Source organism: Pleurodeles waltl, chromosome 7, assembly GCF_031143425.1.
Source record: "Pleurodeles waltl isolate 20211129_DDA chromosome 7, aPleWal1.hap1.20221129, whole genome shotgun sequence".
In the NCBI taxonomy this organism is placed as follows: domain Eukaryota; kingdom Metazoa; phylum Chordata; class Amphibia; order Caudata; family Salamandridae; genus Pleurodeles; species Pleurodeles waltl.
Window position 1 is genome coordinate 1,429,210,447 of NC_090446.1, and position 17,409 is coordinate 1,429,227,855.

A 17,409-nucleotide genomic window follows, 5' to 3' on the forward strand; every position below is an offset into this window, starting at 1 on the left:
TTATGCAAAAACCGTAAAAGTTCGCACTTATTTAGTATTGACATGTTGCTTGATTTCATGATTGTGTGTTTTTATTATAATTGTTTTCATTTGTTTTTCAGCGTGTTGATTTTTACACTTTCTGTAATATTCATTGGTAACAATTGTACTAGTAAAATAACAATAAATCATGTATACTGAAAATGCTTTCAGCCTTGTGGTACCTGCTACTGCAATCATTCCTACTGTCTGACTACAAGAGGGGGAATGCACTGTGTGCAGATTATTTCCCTCTAATGCTTCTAGGTCAGTCAGGTTCTACAGGAAATAAATTTGTTCAGCGCACCAAATAAGACATTTCTCTGGAACTTTCTTACATAGTCCACCCTGCCAGCCTGGCTGTAAAGTGCATCATTCAGATAGTGTACATTGGGCACGGTTTCAGTGTGGTTTCTCAAATGAAGAGAGGTGGACATTGCACTGAAACGTGAACGAACAGATTGCTAAGGTAGCTTCCGCTTGCCTTGCATGGCAACCTCCTTATTCCTCACCTTTGACATGATAGTGCCCTAGGTTCGTGGGAGTGCATGGGGCATGAATGTGGGTAATTTGTTTAAAAGACCAGGGGCCAGATGTACGAAACATTTTGAATGGCGCAAACAGCGAAATTCGCTGTTTGCGACATGCAAAAAGCACATTGCGATGCTCATTCCCATTTTGCGAGTCGGTAACCTGGTTACCGACTTGCAAAATGGGAATGCGAGTCGCAAATAGGAAGGGGTGTTCCCCTTCCTATTTGCGATTCGCATTGCGATGAGGAATTGCTTTGTGACCGCGAACGCGGTCGCAAAGCAATTTGCAGTTACCACCAGTGTCACACGGGTGGTAACCTATTCGCAAAAGGGAAGGGGTCCCCATGGACGGCAATACAAAAAAAAAAACTGCTTTATTTAAAAGCAGTCACAGACATGGTAGTCTGCTGTCTCCAGCAGGCCACCATCCCTGTGAGTGCTGTGAATCGCAAGGGGGTCGAAAGTTGTGACCCCACCTCATTAATATTAATGAGGTGGGTCTTTGCGGCCCCCTTGCGATTCGCAGATGGTGTCAGGAACATGCAATATGCGAGTCGCAAACTCGGAATTTGCTACATCTGGCCCCAGGTCCCTGGTATACACAACTCTTAAGCTGCAGGACGCTATTGTCCATGTTATATGTGCGCCCATAGTTTAGGTGAGAATGTCAGGTTGGCAGCATTTGGTGCCCATTAGACGTTGCAAAGAGGTGACAGGTTATGCCTGGCAATCATTATGGTAGTGCTGCAGTGAAAATATCACAGTAGTAGCAGGGAGCAGGGAGTAGGGGGGAAGTGGATTGTTTTCCACGTTGCCATCCGTGCCTACTCTATGCTATGCCTTGGGCAAGAGGACCGACGCACGCATGTGCCCTTGTTCCCATGTCTGAAGACGTATCCTTTCATGCAGACACACCCCTCGACGCACTCCAGGCTACACGCAGTTGGTGGTTTTCTGAAATTCTGACAGTTCAGAGGACAGGCCGAGCCGCAGGTACTGTAGTAGGCAGGACGCTTGCAGGATTGGCACAGTCTCCTAAGCACGCATCTATTGCTGGTTGTGTGTTCCAGGATGTAGCCTTTGTTGCATTCACACTTTGGAGAGCACATCATTATGCAAGTGTGAATATTCTGAGCGCAGCTCTCTGGGCAGACAGTTCCACATTCTTCAAAATGCATATTTTCGGGGCATGGACCTACTGAGAAAATATTAAGAGACAAGTCAAATAGAGATATCACTTTATTCCTTATTCTAGCGGTTAAACATTTGAACTACTCTCGCTAGGCTGTCTCTGCGCTCTGACTGTCTCTCTCTATGTCTAATTATCATCTTCATTAACTCTTCTATTTCCCTTGGCCTATCTCTCATTTCTAACTATTCTCTCCCTTATCTCCATCTCTCTCTTTCTCTCATTCTTTTTCATTCCGCTTGTAAGCCATTAGTTTTTCTTAAATTGTTATTGTTTCTTCACTCTCTGTATACCAGAGGTCTTCAAGCTTTTTTTGCTGATATCCCCCCTAAGCAAAACGTTTTGAAGTTTCCCCCTCTTTCAAAACTATGGGCCTCATTCCGACCCGGACGGGCGGCGGACGCCGCCCGCCGGGCGGAAAACGCCCAAACACCGCCCCGCGGTCAGAAGACCGCGGGGGGCATTTCAACTTTCCCGCTGGGCCGCCGGGCGATCTGCAAAAGATCGCCCGCCGGCCCAGCGGGAAAGCGCCTTCCACGAGGATGCCGGCTCCGAATGGAGCCGGCGGAGTGGAAGGTGTGCGACGGGTGCTGTGGTACCCGTCGCGCTTTTCAGTGTCTGCTAAGCAGACACTGAAAAGCAATGTGGGGCCCTGTTAGGGGGCCCCTGCAGTGCCCATGCCATTGGCATGGGCACTGCAGGGGCCCCCAGGGGCCCCACGACACCCGTTCCCACCAGCCAGGTTCTGGCGGTGTAAACCGCCAGAACCAGGCTGGCGGGAAGGGGGTCGGAATCCCCATGGCGGCGCAGCTTGCTGCGCCGCCATGGAGGATTCCCATGGGCAGCGGGAAACCGGCGGGAGACCGCTGGTTTCCCGTTTCTGACCGCGGCGTTACCGCCGCGGTCAGAATGCCCATGAATGCACCGCCAGCCTGTTGGCGGTGCATTCGCTGCCCTCGGCCCTGGCGTATTCAATCCGCCAGGGTCAGAATGAGGGCCTATATGTCAAGGATTTAGGGAGAGGGGAAGGGATAAATACATGGGGAGGGATCATGAGATCAATTTAGGGGTGCATGTTTGTAGCTCGTAACTAAATGTGGGATTTATAAAAAATCAACAGCAGCAAACAAGAACAGAATTGAGCAAAAACACAAATCCCCATAATTGTGATGCTGTGGGGCCCAGTGCACTCCACTTGCTTCACTAATGATGGTTGTAGCCCTGAGAAGCAGGCTATCTCCTCTACTTTCACTGCCTCCCCACAATGTCTGACACATCACTTCAATCTCGAAAAAAGTCTGGGCTCTTGCCGAAAGAAAATTATCTACTGCACGCTGCTCTCCCTTTTTTTGCACCAAGGGCATCATTTGTCCTGATACTAGGAAGAACAATGAGCTCTCATGCCCACTTTTTATTATAAAACATTCAAAATTGTGATGCAGTAGTCCCCTCTGCAAAAGTGTCACTGCACCTATTTCACAAATGATAGCTACTGCCTTGCTATGTGCTCCTATCTCACAATATCCCTCTTCCTCCCATATTTCACCATCCCTTTCCCTCTCATCTCTCAGAAGCCCAAACAAAGGTGTCTCAATTTCCATGTTTCACCTCTTGCAGACTCACCATTACACAGCAAAACGTCACCATTATGTCAAGTCATCTCCGATGTTGCAGACAAAAGTAAAGTATTGTTAAACGCACTACCATGGTATTTTTCTGGATTGTGAGGTATTATTTACATAATGTGCAACGTCACTCACACTTGTAATCCCACACACTACTGAAAAATCAATCCTTTCTTAATAAAGTAAATAAAGAATATGCAAGAATATTGACTCCTCAAATCCCTACAACAATATCAATAACAATATCAATTTGAGCTGACTCTACAGCTTTCTAAAGTCCGGGCTTCCTTCTCCCAAATTCGAACGGGTCTATGCTTTGCTAGAATGGTTCAATAATGATGTGCAGTGTATTTGCACAATGAAATTGTGTAAATGAACCCGAAAGAATGTGTGGATTATATTATTAAATGATCTGAACAACCAAGACCGAATCTCTGGTCCATTGAAATGTCAATTGCATTTTTTAAAATCTTTTGGCTATTTTTGCATTAAAGGCATGCTAGATGTGTATGCACTATTGTAGGAAACTGCCTCTCAATATAGTGCACTAAAATGAAGTACACTGTGCAGGGAGTTCAGTGGATCCCCAATTGGTATTGCAGAAGCAGAAGTAGATAGGAAATAATGCTCTCTTTGTGGTAGTGTGGTCAACGATTTAGGCGATTCAGCGGGTAGTGCTAAGCATCTGTAGTACTCGCAGAAGCAATAAATGAGACTCACACTCAAAGACAAAATCAGAGACCAATTTAGAAAAATAACAATTCATGTTATATTTGTTCCAAACCCAAGAACTTTGTGTTAGACTTTTTATCCTTGGCGTGGTCTCCCTTAACTTTTTTGCCTCTGTTTCCCAGGTTGTTGCTGTGTGCTGGATTGTGCTGGGCACTTTACCACTGCTAACCAGTGCTAAAGTGCAAGTGCTCCTTTACAAAATGTGTATGTAATTGGCTTATCCATTATTGGCATATTTGATTTATTAGTAAGTCCCTAGTACAGTGCACTGGAGGTGCCTAGGGCCTGTAAATCAAATGCTACTAGTGGGCCTGCAGCACTGGTTGTGCCACCCACCTAAGTAGCTTTATATTTATGTCTCAGACCTGTCACTGCAGTGTCTGTGTGTGCACTTTTAACTGTAAAATCGTACCCATGTGCCAGGCCTAAACCTTCCCTTTTCTAAGGTAGGCCCTAGGTAGCCCCAAGGGCAGGGTGCACTGTATGGTTAAGATAGGACATATAGGGCGTGATTCGAACTTTGGAGGACGGTGTTAAACCGTCCCAAAAGTGGCGGATATACCACCTACCGTATTACGAGTTCCATAGGATATAATGGACTCGTAATACGGTAGGTGGTATATCCGCCACTTTTGGGACGGTTTAACACCGTCCTCCAAAGTTAGAATCAGGCCCATAGTAATGTGTTTTATATGTCCTGACAGTGAAATATTGCTAAATTAGTTTTTCACTGTTGCAAGGCCTGCCCCTCTCATAGGTTAACATGGGGGCTACCTTTAAATCTGATTAAAGTTTAGATTCCCTTTGGGAGTGGATGGACATGTGGAGTTTGGAGTCTCTGAGCTCACAATTTGAAAATACATCTTTTAGTAAATTGATTTTAAGATTGTGTGTTTGAAAATGCCACTTTTAGAAAGTGAGCATTTTCTTGCTTATACCATTTCTGTGACTCTGCCTGTTTGTGGATTCCCTGTCTGGGTCAGTTTGACAGTTGGGCTGGTTGCACCTCACACTAGACAGTGACACAAAGGGAGCTGGGGTGTAGTCTGCATTTACTGATGAGCCATCTCTGCTAGGAGGGAGGGGAGGAGTGGTCACTCACACCTGAAAGGGCTGTGCCTGCCCTCACACAATGCAGTCTCCAACCCCCTGGTGAGTGTCTGGGCCTGGCCTGGGCAAGGCAGGATTTCACATTCAAGAGAGACTTTGCTTTGAAGTAGGCCTACTTCAAAGGAGAAAATGGGTATCAGAAGGGCACCCAAAACCACAGACTTTAGAACACTTCTGGAAACCAAGAGGAACCTCTGCCTGGAGAAGAGATGAAGAGCAGAGGAAGAAGAGCTGCCCTGCCTATGACTGTGCTTTGTGGAGCTATCCTGCAGTTGCTGCTTCTGCCAGAGTAAGAGTGCGAAGACTGGATTTTGTGTGGCTTCCATCTTGTGAAGATCTCCAGGGGCTTAATTTAGAGCATGCCTCCTGTTGTTTGAAGTCTCAGGGACAGCAAAGACTACTCTCTGCAAGCACCTTTCACCCCCGATCCCCCCCACCCCCTCAGTGACGACTGATAACCGGGAGGTGGGGCGGGAGAGACAAGAAAGGAACTGAAAGACCTTTCCTTTCCTTTCTTGTCTCTCACAGCATTTCTGCTGCCCGATTGCGATGCCATCGGGCAGCAGAAATGCCCACTAGACACCAGGGATTTTTTTTCCTGTAGATTTCAGTAAGGGGAGCCGCCTGGGATAATTTTTCTTTTTGTTTATTTTTATGTTTGGGGAGCGACCCCTTAGGCAAGGGTCTCTCCCGGGGGACCAAATTATTATTAGGCCATTTCTGCCCCCCCCGGGCACAAACCACTAGACATCAGGGATCATTTTTTTTTATTATTATTTTTATGTGTGGGGAGTGACCCCTTAGGCACGAATCGCTCCCAGGGGGCCAAATTATTTTTAGAGGGGCCAGAAACCACTAGACACCAGAGATTATTTATTTTATTCATACTTGCGCAGAAGGGGAGCGCCCCCTTGGGCAAGGGATGCTTCCCAGGGGGCCAAATTATTTGTAGGCCATTTCTGCCCCCCTGGGGGCAGATTGGCCTAATATAATTAGGCTGATCTGCCCGCAGGGGGGGCAGAAAACCACTAGACACCCGGAATCTTTTTTTGTTTATTTTTATTTTTTTATGTGTGGGGAACGACCCCTTAGGCAAGGATCGCTTCCGGGGGGCCAAATCATTTTTGGCCATTTCTACCCCCCCCCGGGGGCAGACCGGCATAATATAATTAGGCCGATCTGGCCCCAATGGTGGCCACTCCCCCGGGAGGGCAAAATATTTTTAAGCCTTTCATGCCCGCCCCCCGGAGGCAGTTTAGCCTAATATAATTAGGTGGATGTGCCCCCAGGGTGGCTGAAACCTCTAGACACCAGGGATATATATTTTTTAAATTTACTTTATGTTTTTATGTATGGGGAGCGACCCTTTAGACAAGGGCGCGCCCCTGGGAGGCAAATTGTATTTCAGCCAGGATCGGCCTATATTTGTTAGGCCAATCTGCCCCCAAGGGGGGCAGAAACCTCTAGACACCATGGGTTGGTGTGTGTATGTGTGTGTTTTGTTTGGGAGGGGCAGCCCCTTGGGCAAGTGTCGCTCCCCATGGGGGAACATTACGGTTGGCCATAACTGCCCCCCTGGGAGCAGATTGGCCTATTTTTGGAAGGCCCATGAAAGCCCACCAGAGACCAGGGAAGATTTCTTTTCAAAATAAGACCCCACCCCAAATTAATGAGGCCAAAGTTGTTCTGCCCACCAGTGGGCAGATTGGGCAATTATCTCCGATTCACACCCCGAGGGGACAGAAAGTCTACTAGATGCCAGGGAATAAAAAAAAAAAAGAAAATATTGGGGTGGTGGCTACCAACCAGTATGGGCCTGTTATGCCGCCATCGGAACTGAAGGGGGTAACAGTCTTTCAGCTCTCCCCGCACACTAAAACATCTTATTCCATGGCAAGCAAGATGACATTTTATTATTTTTGGTTTTTGTTTTATATTTGGGCCGTGAGAGCTTGGTAATTCTCAAAATCGTCCCACGTGGAATAGTGAGGGCTGCACTTTTTTTTACTTTGGGACACTCCAATGTAGAAAAATCCACAAGCCCTAGACATATCTGAAAACTAAACATCTGGTTGATTCCATGGTGGTCTGCTTCATATGCACCTCACACCATTTCCTTACCCACAATGCCCTGCAAACCTGCAACTTTGCTATAAAGCACACATTTTGTGATGTAACCTTCCAGAATCTGCAGGAATCCACAAAATTCCTACAACCCAGCATTGTCTCATCTGTACTGATAAAAATTCTGCTGCACTTGTCAGCCTAAAAATGTTTTTTTTCAAACTGCCGTTTTGGACCCTCATTGGTTCCCCTTCAATTTCGACATGTTTTTGCCTCTTCCCTGTCACAAGCACTTGGTTCACATACACAAGTGAAGTATCATTTCTACCGAGAGACTGAGGGGAACGTTGGGTGGTAAGAAATTTGTCCTGGTGCAGTGATCCCACACAGAAATGTGAGGAAAATGTGATTTGTTTAGCTAAATTTGAGGTTTGCTGAGGATTCTGGGTAAGAAAACATTAGGGGATCCACGCAAGTCACACCTCCCTGGACTCCCTTGGGTGTCTAGTTTTCAGAACTGTCTGGGTTTGGTAGGTTTCCCTAGATGGCTGCTGAGCACAGGACCAAAAAAGGAGGTGCCCCCGCCGCAAAAACAGGTAGTTTGGTATTTGATAATTTTGATGTGTCCAGATAGTGTTTTGGGGCATTTCCTGTTGCAAGCACAAGGCCTACCCACACAAGTGAGGTACCATTTTTATCAGGAGACTTGGGGAAACGCTGGGTGGAAGGAAATTTGTGGCTCCTCTCAGATTCCAGATCTTTCTGTCACCGAAATGTGAGGAAAAAGTGTTTTGTTAGCCAAATTTTTGAGGTTTGCAAAGGATTCTGAGTAACAGAACCTAGTGAGAGACCGACAGGTCACCCCATCTTGGATTCCCCTAGGTGTCTAGTTTTAAAAATGCATAGGTTTGATATGTTTCCCCAGGTGCCGGCTGAGCCACAGACCAAAATCCACAGGTAGGCACTTTGCAAAAAACACCTCTGTTTTCTTTGGGAAAATGTGATGTGTCCACGTTGTGTTTTGGGGCATTTCCTGACGCAGGCACTAGGCCTATCCACACAAGTGAGGTATCATTTCTATCGGGAGACTTGAGGGAACGCTGGGTGGAAGGAAATTTGTGGCTCCTCTCAGATTCCAGAACTTTCTGTCACTGAAGTTTGAGGAAAAAGTTTTTTTTTAGCCACATTTTGAGGTTTGCAAAGGATTCTGGGTAACAGAACCTGGTGATAGCCCCGCAAGTCACCCCATCTTGAATTCCCCTAAGTGTCTAGTTTTGAAAAATGCATAGGTTTGGTAGGTTTCCCTAGGTGCCGGCTGAGTTAGAGGCCAAAATCCACAAGTAGGCACATTACAAAAACACCTCTGTTTTCTTAGGGAAAATCTGATGTGTCCACTTTGTGTTTTGGGGTATTTCCTGTAGCAGGCGCTAGCCCTACCCACAGAAGTGAGGTACCATTTTTATCGAGAGACTTAGGGGAACATAGAATAGCAAAACAAATGTTATTGCCCCTTGTCTTTCTCTACATTTTTTCCTTCCAACTATAAGACAGTGTGAACAAAAGACGTCTATTTGAGAAATGCCCTGTAATTCATATGCTAGTATGGGCACCCAGGAATTCAGAGATGTGCAAATAACCATTGTTCCTCAACACCTTAGCCTGTGACCATTTTGGAAATACAAAGGTTTTCTTAATATCTATTTTTCACTCTTTATATTTTGCAAATAAATTGCTGTATAGCCAGTATAGAATGAAAATCCAATGAAAGGTGCAGTTCATGTATTGGCTCTGGGTACCTAGGGTTCTTGATGAACCTACAAGTCATTTATATCCCTGCAACCAGAGAGTCCAGCAGACTTAACGGTATATTGCTTTAAAAAATCTGACATAGCAGGAAAAAGTTACAGAGTAAAACATAGAGAAAAATTGCTGTTTTTTTACCTCAATTTCAATATTTTTTTATTTCAGTTGTTATTTTCTGTAGGAAACCCTTGTCGGATCTACACAAATTACCCATTGCTGAATTAAGAATCTTGTCTCCTTTTCATAAATGTTTAGGTTTCTAGGATCCAGCATTGGTTCCACACCCATTTCTGTCACTGACTGGAAGGAGGCTGGAAGCACAAAAAAAAGTACAAATAGGGGATGTCCCAGTAAAATGCCAAAATTGTGATGCAAAATTGGGTTTTCTGATTCAAGTCTGCCTGTTTCTGAAAGCTGGGAAGCTGGTGATTTTAGCACTGCAGACCCTTTGTTTGATGCCATTTTCAGGGAAAAACCACAAGCCTTCTTCTGCACCCCTTTTTAGGAAAACACAATTTTCACAGTATTTTGGCTAATTTCTTGGTCTCCTTCAGGGTAACCCACAAAGTCTGGGTACTTCTAGAATCTCCCTAGGATGTTGGAAAAAAAGGATGCAAATTTGGCATGGGTAGCTTATGCTGACAAAAATGTATGAGGGCGTAAGCGCGCCCTGCCCTAAATAGCCAAAAAAAGGCCTGGCACCCGAAGGGGAAAAGGCCTGACAGTGAAGGGGTTAAAGATTATGGGCAGTAAGCAATAGAAAAGAGGGGAAGTTATCATTAGTGTGAAGAATATGTGAATAGCATAAGCCTACACAAATACTTTACAAAATGTACATCTTACCCATGAATCAAGCTTAAATATTTATGAATACAACTTTCACGCATTTGTAACATAATATACATAACAAATTCCAAAATTCCAAAGCTATGTAATGACTCTGATCCTTATTGTTTTTTTCATACACTATGCAATTCTCTCTATCACAGTTAATGATGCTGAGCAATATGTATTATTTTTTTATGTAAAATTGAAAATCTCAAGTATATTAATTTGTTACTTCACCAATGTATACATTACACTTACAAAACAACCAGTTATAACAATGTTACAACTGGTTATTATCTTTATTTACTGAATACCTCCTAACTACAGTAATAAGAACTACCAAGCTTCATATTTGACAGTAATTTGCTCCACTGATTACAACTGTGATTATCCTTACTTTGGCCAAGTTTGGATCTCATGATCAATGTAAATCCTGTAGAAAAAAAGACAGAAATCTGTAAATGTCACACAAATTACATCATCTTCAAGCTTTGTGATCATGGTTTATTGTCACCCACAAACCCTGATCCCAGAAGGCTAAGTGGCCAGGACATAATGTCACCCATGAACCCTGGATGGCCACGTTACTAGGATGTGTTGCCATGCACAAACTTTAACTCCTGTAGCTCAAAAGACAAGGATGGGAGGCCATCCACAACCCTTTACCCTCTGAGGTCATGTAACCAGGTTGTTACATCACCCACAAGGTCTGACGCCAAGAGGCAAACTGATGTCACCAATGAACCCTGACTAAGGAGGCTGTGTGACCAGAATGAGATGTAGATGATTATGCCCACTTAGGTATGGCAGATACATATAAGGAGCTCCTCATGCATTTGATGTAAACGCTTAGCACTCCACCCTGAAAGAGCAAAAAGGGTACCATAACTAGTAACTTGAAATGCTCTCAAAATATGCAATGGGTAATACGAGTATATTTGGGTTCCTAAATTAGAAATGTGCAGAAAACCTAAGGTAGGTGGTCCCTCCAGCATGGACAATACCTAGTCAAGGAGTGCCTTAGACCCCAGACTATCCAAACTGCCACTAATATCCCAATGTCCTAGTTCTACTACTCCAACTTCAGTGCATATAATTGTCAGCTGAGCAAACAATGGATTCTTTAGACTGAAAACACAACAGGATAAGTGCCGCCAAGCACAGTCTGACTCCAAGGAGTCTACAGATCAGGAGCAGCCAATACTTCCTTGAGCATTCATAGCCATTCATAGCTTAGGCAAAAGAAGAGGGATGTGGTCTCTTCCACACAACAGCACTCTGGGCAAAAAGTGCTTTAATCGATTTTGGATTTGCTTCTGGAGCAAACAGTCTGGAGTGGTGAAATGCAGTGGCGAAACTTAATATACAAGCCTAGCAGAATGAAATAAAATAAAGTCTAAAAAGCATTCAAACTGAAAATATGGGTTAAAATCTAAACATTCAGTTGTGAGCGATCCATAATTCTTATTGTTCACCTCAAGCCCCCACACATGAGCCCTGTAGATGTCCTTTCTGTTCTGCTTAGAAAGGTGAAAAGGACTCTCACTGTCATGCCAGTTGTCCTATAGGCCCAAACGAGACAGCCTTTACATACCCACTTTATTTTACAACTAATATCTGCTTCAACTATGTCCCTAGTATTCGACAAGAGCTAGAGTGTGCTTATGCCTGCACCAATACAAAAGAGACTGTAGCTGGGCCTAGAGGGCCAATAAGGACTATATTCTCTGCTACCCCAAGCACAGCCAGTACAGATGAGCCCCGTAATTCAGGCAATGTCCTCTGCCTTGGCACTGTATACCTTTAATGCTGGTGAAATGCATCTCACTTTTGAGGTATGATACAGCCTCAGAATTCCAGCCTTGTGATGGCATAAATTTATACTGCTTTTCTTTACTTAGGGGAGCCGTAGCTTATTCTGAGTTAGCCTTATTTCAAGGTAATCAAAAGAGGTTACCCTGTCAAGGCTACTTCCGTCAAGAGTGAGGGAACCTCTAAATGACTTGTTTGGGTTAATAGTAATACATTTTTGGTATCTGCATGATTAATTCCATCCCTCGGTCAGCACAAAAAGCAGCAAAATGATGGCCAGCTGGGGTCTGAAAGACCAGCAAGGTGTCATCTGCATATAAAAGCAAGGGAACCTTTAGGCCTTCAACTCTAGATGCTTCATTATCACAGCCATCTAAGTATGCTACCACATCAATAAGGTAGAGGGAAAATGATGTGGGGCCAAGTACACATCCCTGCCAAATGCCCTTGTGAAGTCCAATGCACTCCATCTGCTCACCCTGAGGCTCCCAGAATACCTGATCATAGGTATCCTGATACAAACGCACCAGGATGTTCAACAAGTCAAAGGACATTTTTTTCGACTTCACTACCTCCCAGAGTTTCTGGCCGGGGACCAAGTTGAATGCACACTTTATATCCACAAACACTAAGTAAAGATGTGATCTCTGCAAAATGACCGTCTTCCAATAGATAATGAAAAACCTTAAGACATGGTCAATGGTGCTTACATCTCTCCTAAAGTGCTCTGGCTTCATAGGGCTTCTCCTCCCACCCCTTCAGGTCTCAGCAGACTTCTTGGGACACGTAGTCCCTTTCCTTGCAAGCACTTCATGTCCTATTCTGCTGCGAGGGCTCAAAATGCTCATGATAGCTCTCTGACATTATGGGGTTTCTCCTCCGGCCCCCTCAGGTCTCAGCAGGCTTCTTGGGACATGTATACCCTTTCCGTACAAGCACTTGCCATCCCTCACTGTGGGGCCTCTCAATGTGCTAAATAGCACTGTGGGATCACAGGACCTCTCCTCCTACCCCCTCAGGTCTCAGCAGGCTTCTTGGGGCATGTGGTCTCTATTCCTGCAAGCATTTGGTAACCTGCACTGTGGGGAGTCACAATGATTTATATAGCGCTCTGGCATCACAGGGCTTCTCCTCCCTCCCCTTCAGGAACACGTAGTCCCTTTCCTTGCAAGCACTTGGCATCCCCATGATGTTACATTTGGTATAGGTCTGAGGTATGGTATTTATGAGAGTCAAATGTGATTTGACAATGTTATCTAAGGTATTTCTATCAAACTGATATCTATATATTTGGAATGTATTGTGTAGTAATTTACTAAATGCCTCGATTATCATCTTGTTCATTTTACCTGAAGTCATTTTTGCTAAGTTTGTGGTTGACAATTTTTTTTCATACAATATTTTTGTAGCTATTTTTATTTTATTTTGTAGATGTTATCCACCACACTATACACACACACACACACACACACACACACATATATATATATATATACATACATATATATATATATATATATAATATAATATAATACCTAGTGGCGGTCACCACTAGGTAGGTACAGTTAGGACCTAGTTTCTATAGAAAGAGCATTTTTTGTTTTCCTAATAACTTTTGCGCCGCTTGACAGATCAGCACAAAGTTTCCCAAAAACTTTCATGCTCATGTTGGCTGCTGTCTGGAAAGTTTCGGTGTGATCTGTCAAGCAGGGGTCGAGAAAAAGGGGAAGCCCCAAAGCACATTTTCCACATTCATTTATCCATAGGGATTTTGAACAGCGATTGCGCCAAAACCACTAGACAGAATTGCACCAAATTTGGCAGAAAGGTAGCTCTTAGTCCAGAAAGAGCCCTTTCTTTATTTGGTGTGAATCCATTGAGTAGTTTTAGAGAAATTAAAGAAAATCCAAATTTACGTATATAGGGATGCAAATGATTCACAACCCCTCTGGATCTCATGCTGAGATATGATTGGCTGACAACACTTCAATAAGATAGTGTTGTCAGCTATGTTGGGACTCAGCTTGAGCCAAGTCCCAGAGAAAAAAGAAAAAGGTCCAAGTGCTGGGGTTCCAAATGGACTCCCCCCCACTCCTGCAGAGCTAAAAAAGCATGTTTTTTTTTATTTTACATCTGGAGTCGCGGTGGATCTGCGGATCCGCCATAAAATTTAAAAAAAGCACAGGCCATGCTTTGCCTTTTGTAAGCCTTGGGGTGGGCCAAATCCTTGGGAAATTCTGATGATAATGCGGGTGGGGTACCTGGCCCCTTCACACTGAGCCTGGGACTGTCATCACCCCCGGGCTTATAATTAATATGTTGAGAGGGGGTGCTCATCCCCTCGCTGCTCTGGGGTCCACCCATCCCAGTGGCTGAAAATAAATATGCGGAGGGGCCATGCTCTCCCCCACTGCCTCTCAGACCACTACCTCCCCAAGTCTGTACCTATATGCAGTGAGCGCATGCCCCACCTTGCCCTGGGGACCATCATCTGCCAGGGCAAATAGTTAAAAAAAAACTTTGGGACTCCCAGACCCTGGGGATCATCACCTCCCCAGGACTTTTAACACATTGAAGGGGGCCACTTGCCCCCCTTAAGGAGACACTGATGGCCCTTGGGACCGCCATCCATCAGGGCCGGCTCCTGCTATGTCCCAAGGGGTCCACCCGCCGGGACATAACTGTTTGCTGAGGCTTGGCTGCAGCTAAGCCACAGCTAATATTCTGGTTTTTGACAGCAGGACCTGTCCCAGATAGCCCATAAAGGACTTAAAACAATGTAAAAAAAATAGAAATTCAATAGCTCAGTGTGAAGGTCACATACCTTCACACTTAACGTTCAGGGTTTGAGGCCAGCCAGACTCATTTCCCTATTTTTTTTTTTTTAAGTAAAAATATTTAAGGCTCATACTGAAAGGTGATCTTACTTTTTCAAATAACAAATATTTAGCAAAAATGTTTTATTCTAAGTTGATCATACATCAAAGCCCAAAAAACTATCTCTCTCCCTCTCACTTTCACTCTCTCTCATTTTCAATATCTTCCTCCCACTCATACACCCACTCAGGGACTTATGCACCCACTTACAGACCCACTCAGACGTTCAGACACTCATGCACCCACTCACAGGCCCACTCAGACCCTTATACACTCAATCACAGCCCCAGTCAGACCCTCACACAGCCAGTCAGACAGTTATGCACCCACTCACACACCCACTCAGACCGTCACACACCTACTCACAGATCCACTGACACAGTGATGCACCCACTCAAAGACCCCTCGCGCATACTGATGCACCCACTAAAACACTGATGTACACACTCTCACACCCAGACACTCTGCCAGCCACTCTTACACCCACATACAGCCTCTCACACCTATTCTCATACCCAGAGAGGCCACGACCAACTTCTGCCGTGCATGGGCAAAGGGCAGTGCAAAGCATCCGGTTGGGTGGTCAGGGGGTTTGGCCGCAGTGACTGGCTGCAGGCCAGCCCTTGCAGGCACCCCCTCCTGTGCACGGGAGAAGGCCATGCATGGTGCAAGGTTTGTTGCTTATAGGGGGTTGGGCTCAGGGTCTGGTCACAGGCCAGGTCCTGTTGTCCACCCGCTGCCATGCATGGCTGAAGGCCGTGGGTGGTGGTGGTTGAATTCACGTATACCAATGAAAAGGAAAGGAACATTAAAAAAACATAGAAATTCACTGAAAATAACAAAGGCTACAGGGATGTTATAGTTAGGTTCTGAATTTATTCATACAAAACCATAGAAATTCAGCAGTTATAGTTATAGTTTTTTCAAGTAACTTCAACTCGTGCCCTAAGGTAACTATAACTCACGCCTTCGCCATGCACAGCTAATTACTCCACATATTATATGATTGATGACAGATTCTGTGCCATTTTTCTTATTCTCACTGCAACATTTGCAATAAAATTATTGATGAGACAACTATGCATGGCAAAGGCGCGGGTTATAGTTACCTTAGGGCGCATGTTTTAGTTACCTGAAAAAAACTCCAAGTATAACTTGCTGAATTTCTATGGTTTTGTATAAGTAAATTCAGAACCTAACTATAACGTCCCGGTAACATTTGGTGTTTTCACTTAATATATATATATATATGTACATACACACACACACACATGTATATGTATATATATATATATATATATATACACACATATATTAATCACACACACACACATATATATATAAATATATATATGTATATACATATATATATATATGATGTCTATCTTCACTGCTGTTGGCCTGTAATTCATGAAATACAGCAATGTGAATCATTCACAAGTAGCACAATTTTCAGTATTTTTCTGGCTTTTATAAAATACATTCAGAGAGGAACCACATTGTTTCCTCTCTGTATTTATATGTAAAAATGTGTAAAACATGAAAACTGGGAGCCTTATTAGTGGCAGTTGGCACTAGGTAGTTATAGTTAGGACCTGGTTTCCATAGGAAAAGTATTTTTTGTTTTGCTATTAACTTTGGCACAGTTTGATGAATCTTCACAAAATTTTCAAAAAACACAACGGATGTCTCTTCAGCCATCAGCAGCGCCCACCAGCAGAACACCACCAGGCCATATTATGGGTCCTAATACGGCTGACTACAGTCCACTGGCGTGGAGCTGTGGTCATAATATGGTGGATGGCTGGTAGCCGCGGCAATGGTCTTTTGACAGCCGTCGCCGCGACCGTAGGTGGGTTCTACTGCCATTGTCGACATGAGGGCCAAAGTGTGTAAAGCATTTAAAAATCACAAAACAGTAATAAAATAAAACACAAACAGTTTAAAAATCCAATTTGACACCAAAACAAATAGAATCGGATAAGGAAAACTGGAGATATGATTTTTTAGATAAAAAGGCCACTATTACAAGTTTGGCGGACGGGAAAGCCCATCTGCCAAACTCCAGGCAGTGTGGCCACAGCCTACATGGTGACCTCCCCACCAGAGTTATTTAGAGTTTCATGCTAAGTCGGCGGGCGGAAATCTGAGTTTGTGATCTGTGGTTTTAATATTGATGGCTTTATTGAATAAAACATACCTAATAATTTTACAGCAATATAACTTTTGACAACAAATAAAGTACATTAAGCATTCATTCCAGGGATTGGTGAAATGACTGTGTCTCCAGCTTTACACCAAGTGCCAGCTACATGAAATTATGAATCTAATGAATCAGTCCAGGAGCTACTTTGAACACGTGATCCTGATGCACCAATATCAACAATTGCAACTCCTGCAACCGTGATTTAATATGAACAGACACCACATCAATTGAAATGAACAATATTATTATGAATTATATTATAATTCCTGGTCCTTTCACACATTCTTGTTACATAAATATTGTTTAACAGTTAATTCATGAGTTACGTTTATATGCTTCACTGAATAATGAAGATCCCTATCTTAAAGTAGAAAAATTTCAAAAACTGTCTTGTTTATCATTATAAACACCATTACATTGATTGATTTCCCTAGCCTACAAGAATGCATAATTGCACATAGTGGGAGCATTATTGGACACCGCCCATAAATAGGCCTAAACAAATCTCAAGATGCAGAAAAGAATCATAGATTTATTTATTACACACACTTTTTTCCCATTATCCATCTGCACAGAGAGTGACATCACTGCTTCCAGCCATAATTGTCTTTA

The 17,409-nt window shown here is 43.9% G+C and overlaps 1 long non-coding RNA gene across 1 annotated transcript in view; it reads right to left on the reverse strand.

Moving 5' to 3' along the window:
• Positions 1 to 1,112: 1,112 nt before the first annotated feature.
• Positions 1,113 to 17,409, reverse strand: part of LOC138247425 (uncharacterized) — a 68,335-nt gene continuing 52,038 nt past the window's right edge. The window contains exons 3-4 of the long non-coding RNA XR_011194500.1: positions 10,300 to 10,335; positions 1,113 to 1,749 (exon numbers count right to left, since the gene is read on the reverse strand). This is a non-coding gene — a long non-coding RNA (uncharacterized lncRNA). The remainder of the gene's footprint in view (positions 1,750 to 10,299; positions 10,336 to 17,409) is intronic.